Source organism: Lycium barbarum, chromosome 2, assembly GCF_019175385.1.
Source record: "Lycium barbarum isolate Lr01 chromosome 2, ASM1917538v2, whole genome shotgun sequence".
Lineage (NCBI taxonomy): Eukaryota > Viridiplantae > Streptophyta > Magnoliopsida > Solanales > Solanaceae > Lycium > Lycium barbarum.
The window spans coordinates 18,989,005-18,995,537 of NC_083338.1; positions in this window are offsets into that span (position 1 = coordinate 18,989,005).

A 6,533-nucleotide genomic window follows, 5' to 3' on the forward strand; every position below is an offset into this window, starting at 1 on the left:
GCGGATTGTTGCAAGATATAGAAATTCCAACTTGAAAGTGGGAAGTAATTAACATGGACTTCATTACAGGCTTACCCCGTTCTCGACGTAAGTATGATTCTATATGGGTGATTGTGGATAGACTCACGAAGTCAGCTCATTTCTTACCAGTTAGAACGATATATGTGGCGGAAGATTATACAAAGCTTTATGTTAAAGATATAGTGCGACTCCATGGTGTCCCAGCATCTAATATCTCTGATAGAGGGACCCAGTTTACAGCTAATTTTTGGAATTCTTTCCATGAGGGTTTAGGGACTCAAGTGAGCCTTAGCACGGTATTTCACCCGCAGACTGATGGACAAGCTGAGCGTACCATTCAGACTTTTGAGGATATGTTGCGGGCATGTATTATAGATTTTGGAGGTAATTGGGATGATCACTTACCACTCATTGAATTTGCTTATAACAACAGCTATCATTCTAGCATCCAAATGACACCATATGAGGCTTTATATAGGCGAAAGTGTAGATCCCCAATTGGGTGGTTCGCGGTAGGAGAGACTAAATTGATAGGGCCAGACTTGGTCCAGCAAGCCATAGAGAAAGTCAAGCTCATACAAAATCGGTTATTAGCAGCTCAAAGTCGTCAAAAATCCTATGCGAATAATCGTCAAAAGGACTTAGAGTTCCAAGTGAAAGATTGGGTATTCCTAAAAGTGTCACCAATGAAGGGTGTAATGAGATTTGGCAAAAAGGGAAAACTTAGTAACCGATACATTGGGCCTTATGAGATTGTGCGCAAAGTAGGCAAAGTGGCCTATGAGTTAGCTCTACCTCCTAATTTAGAGTCAGTTCACCCAGTGTTTCATGTCTCGATGCTTCGTAAATGCGTTGGAGATCCTACTCGGATCGTGCCAGTAAATGATGTTCAAGTGACACAAAAGTTGACTTATGAAGAGGTACCCATTGCCATACTAGATAGGCAAGTACGGAGGCTTAGAAACAAAGAGGTGGCCTCAGTTAAGGTTTTATGGAGAAACAACAAACGAGAAGAAATTACATGGGAAGCAGAAGAAATTATGAGTTCCAAGTACCCGCATTTATTTCATCCCCTAGAAGAAATCCAAGACTAGACCTCAAGATCATAAGGTATGTATGTTTTCTTTTTATGCATTTGGGTCGTGTATGGCCAAATTCTATTGCTATTATGTTGTGGCCCTATGAGGCATTGTTATTATGGGCTGTTGTGACAGGATGATAGTGTCACATTATAGGGGAAACTCTGGCGAAAGTTTTATAGAATCCCCGACGACTTAACATTCGAGGACGAATGTTCTTAAGGGGGGACGAATGTTACACCTCGAAAAAAATTTCGCTGATGCACAGTGAATAGACTAACGAGGAGCATGAAATATACGGTAATTCGATAAGTAAGGAATGACATTTGATGACCCTAGTTAAGATTTCAATGACGTGTGAGATAGGGGAAGAAAGTGTTCCAAGAGAAGGCAAGGCATACAATAGGTATCGTAAAGGAATTACGAGTAACAAGTTAACGAGGATTTAATAATGCTTTGGAGAAGAGTTATTACGTCCCTTAGATTGTTAATGAGGTGATAGACAAGTGCTGAGAAGGTTCCACAAGGATTGGAGATAAAACGAGTCGACGAAAATGAACTTCGGGAAACTGGGGATTATATGACCAAACATACAGGCCGTATAAAACATACGGACTGTATGTTGGACCGTATAATCATCCCAGAATAGCACCCCTCTCTGGACCAAATCTACAGCCAGACATACGGTCAGTATAATTTATACGGACAGTACGTTGGTCCGTAGAAACTGGTCGGGACAGATTTGGTGTATTAATAAAGGACCAAGTTTCATTTCATTTCATTTCCCTTTCACACCCCTTCTCTTTAAAACATCTCTCTACACTTCTCCCACAAGAATTCAAGAGATATTAGTGATCAACAACATCAAACTAAGTGAATCAAGTGTAAGAAACCCATTAAAGTTCATCCAAGGCAAGGAATCCAAGTGAAGGTGAAACTAGGGTTTTGCTTAAGTGAGGTGTTTTCACCCAAGGTTTATCCCTAAACCATCTAAGGTAAGATTTACAGTATTTCCATGTTGTTTAAGGTATTTGAAGGTTGAAACACTTGGATTGTAGAAGGATATAGAAAATGGGTCATGAATGTGGGAATAGTGTCATTGTGAGTAATAGCTTGAATTGAGTCATGATCCTTGATGTGTTGTGATATGGATATGTTATAAATGATGTTAAGAACATGGGATAGAAACTGTATATGAATGAATTTCAATGTGTGTTATGACCATGGATATGGATAATTGGAAGTGAATTGAGAGATATGGATAATGTGGATGAATAAAGACTATTGTTATGATATTGTGAATGTATTATTGACGTTTGGGAGTTGATATATGATGTGGACGAAGTCATATAAATAAAGGAGAAGCTGTCCAATTTTCTCTAGTTTTAGTCGTGTATGCTAGCCATCGATTTCTAATGATAGTATGACTCTAATGAAGGTAGAAACGTGAGCATTGACGGAGGATATGCAAGTGTACAATAGTTAAACGGGAAGGTATGTAAGGCTAACCCTTCTTTAATAAGGCATGGTTCTTTGCTTATTATGCTTCTATATTGATATTGATCATACTTTACATACTCAGTACATTCTCTGTACTGACGTCTTTTTGCTGTGGACGCTGCGCCATGCCCGCAGGTGGCCAGGGAGACAGGGTTGATCCATAGCTATATTTCTCAGGGACTACATAGCGGAGCTCCACTTCATTTAGAGCTATAGCTTTTGGTACTTATTCTTTTGTGTACATATTTATAGGCATAGTGGGGTCCTGTCCCGCCTATATGATATGACATACTCTTCTTAGAGGCTCGTAGACATGTGTATATAGTTAGATGTGTTTGACCTTGTCGGCCTATAATTTGGATATCATTTTGTTAGCCTCGTCGGCTTATGTACATTGATGTGGGCATAGTTGCTAATGTTGATAAAAAGGTATTGTCGTCCAATGGGATTAGTATGATTGATGAATAGGAATGTATGATTCAATATGTGGCTCACCTAGATGTAAATGTAAATGTATGTTAAGAGGTGCCCGGGTGGGCTAGCACCGGGTGCCCGTCGTGGCCCTCCGGTTGGGTCGTGACAGTGAAGTTCATCGATTAGCTAGCCTCGGAGTTCGACTGATAGATTCAGGGGATGCAGGAGTTACTATTCAAGACACAACAGTGTTATCTTTGGTAGTACAGATAAAAAAATGTCAATACGAGGATCCTGTTTTAGTTCATTACCGAGATACAACACCTCAGAAAGAAAAGACACCCTTTGTGATTATAGAAGATTGAGTACTCTGATATAGAGGTATATTATGCGTCCCTAATGTTGCAGGGCTTCGTCAGCAGGTTATGGGGGAAGCACATCACTCTCGCTATTCTATTCACTTAGGTTCAACAAAGATGTACCATGATCTCAAGGAAGTTTATTGGTGGGATGGTATGAAGAAAGATATAGCGGAGTTTGATGCTCAGTGTCCAAATTGTTAGCAGGTCAAAATAGAACACCAGAAGCCTGGAGGTCTATTGCAGGCTATAGAGATTCCGACATGGAAGTTGGAGGTAATTAATATGGACTTTATTACAGGGTTTCCCCGTACTCAGTGGAAGTGTGATTCGATATGGGTCATAGTTGATAGGCTTACAAAGTTAGCCCATTTCTTGCCTGTCACAACTACTTATACAGCCGAAGATTATGCGAAGCTTTACCTTAAAGAGATTGTACGACTTCATGGTGTTCCCGCGACCATTATCTCAGATAGGGGAACACAATTCACAACAAATTTCTGAAGTCTTTTTAGAATAGATTGGGGACTCAGGTGAGTCTTAGTACTACGTTTCATCCCTAGACAGATGGATAGGCGGAGCGTACTATACAGACACTTGAGAATATGGTGAGAGCTTGTATGATTGACTTCAAAGGTAGCTGGGATGATCATTTGGCTCTTATCGAGTTTGCATATAACAACAGTTACCATTCCAGTATTCAGATAGCTCCTTATGAGGCCTTATATGGGCGGAGATGTAGATCGCCCATAGGATGGTTTGATGCCGGGGAGTGTCAGTTAGTAGGCGCAGAATTAATTCAGTAAGCAGTTGATAAGGATAAAGTGATTCGAGGAAGATAGCTAACAGCTCAGAGTCGACAGAAATCCTATGCGGATAATCAGCGACGTAAGTTAGAGTTTGAGATAGGTGATTGGGTGTTCATGAAAGTTTCGCCTATGAAAGGAGTTATGAGGTTTATCAAGAAGGGTAAGTTGAGCCCTCGATATATTGGGCCATATAAGATCATTCGTACTGTGGGCACGGTCGCATATGAGCTAGAATTTCCTTCTGAGTTAGAGTCGGTACATCCGGTATTTCATGTCTCTATGCTTCGTAACTACATCGGAGATCCTTCAAGAGTTGTACCAGTAGATGATATCCAGGTGACCGAGCAGTTATCATACAAAGATGTTCCAGTGGCTATATTGGACAGGCAGGTTTGGCAGTTACGAACCAAGAATGTAGCCTCAGTTAAAGTTTTATGGAGGAATAAGAATATTGAGGAGGTGACTTGGGAAGCGGAAGAGGCCGTGAAGATTAAGTACCCATATTTTTTTCCAGCAATACAGGAGGTTCAATCAGAGGCATCATCACCCCCAGGTATTATTCCATTTTCAGTTATCGTGATTGGTCGTGTGAGGCAATTGTATTATATGTTGTAATATGTGGCCCTGTGTGGCATCGTTTGGGTTGCTGTGTGCAGGTTGAATGGGTATATGTACAGGGGAAACTCTGCCGAAATTTTTATAGCCCATGATTATTTGAACATTCGAGGATGAACATTCCTAATAGGGGGGGGGGGGGGGGAGAATGTTACGCCTCTCGTTCTCGTCGTAGGAGAACCTATGGTTCCGTAGTCAGGTATGCCCTTAGAATTTAGACTCGTGTCTAAGTTTTGGAGATAGAAAGTGCCTTACCCCATGTACAAAGGTACCAGCAGATATCCCTGGTGATTTACAGGGTTAGAAGTTGAACGGATCGAATCGACGCGATCTGAGCTGAATCTGAGAAATCTGCAGACACCAGTCACCATCGATGGGCCGTCGACATAGTCAACTGACCATCATTGTACAGCGTCGACAGGGTTCCGCAGCCTGGAAACCATGAGGCGCAGGTCGACGGGCAAGTCAACGGACCGTCGACACGTCGACGGGTCGTCGACCCGTCCGTCGAACTGTACCGCTGGGACTTTTTAATTCCAAGTACAAATATGTGATCCTGGACATTAATTCTCATTTTCTCTCTTCCAAGTCAGAGAAAACCCCTGGTATATCTACTCTCAACATTTTATATCATCATAGTGGTGATTTGGCAAGATCCAAGCCCCGTGAACCCAAGCTTGTGAAGAAGAAGGTTGTTTCTAGGGTTTCTTCAAGTTGTAGAGCTTAGGGAGTTGGAGTTGAAGTTGATATTTAGAATTTTAGACCTCTCAAGTTATGTAAATGATTTCTTCTCTTATATTTAAGTTGATTATCAAGAGTTTTAGTGGTTTTAAGTGAAGAGAGGATACTTATGGAAGTGGTAAGTTGATGAAGGGTAAGATAGTGATTTGGGGCTATTTTTAAGAGATTATTGGTAATGGATTTAAGCATATTTTGATATACGGATGCTGTCATTGTTGTTGTGGGTTTTGTGGTTGATGTTGGATTGAATGGGAAGTCGAAGGGTTGTTAGCTTACAAGGAAGTTATTGCCTACACTTTGTTAAACTCTCTATGTATTTAAAGATGGTTAGTAAGCGAGGTAAATAGTCTAATTAAGGCCTATGTTATCTTAATTGTGGACTTACAAGTTCGAGAGGTAGAAGTCCGACGATTGGGTATACTTAAAGGTATGTTAAGGCTATCCTTTGTTACTTTTGGCAAGACCTTATGATATGAACCGAACGAGTAAGCGAACATCCATATTACTCTACTCTTAGAAGTATTAGGAGTTCTTCAGTCTTTGATGATCATGTACTCCGTTTATGATTGCTCCTTATGTTCATGGGTCCAGTTTTATGTATACCGTTATTCATGCATTGCATTCATTGATATATATGTATATTGACCCGTGACCAGAAGGCATTATATACGCAAGTATTATATGTATATGGGGAAAATGGATAGGAGTTATATACGCATCACCACCTGATCAGCTGGTGCACCATGATGGTGACATAAGGATCGGGCTGCACGTACCGCAGCAATGTATATGATGATGGTCGCAGAGAGGCCCATGTGATATGATGGGATGCCAAAGAGGCTTGACAGGAGTTATATACGCATATACATATATACGACCAACATTGATATGCATGAGCATACATATTATGCGCCCACAGAGGCATTGTCAGTTATACTGATTGATGCAGATACATACAGATACTAGTTCATACAGGTACATGCAGACAGTTATTT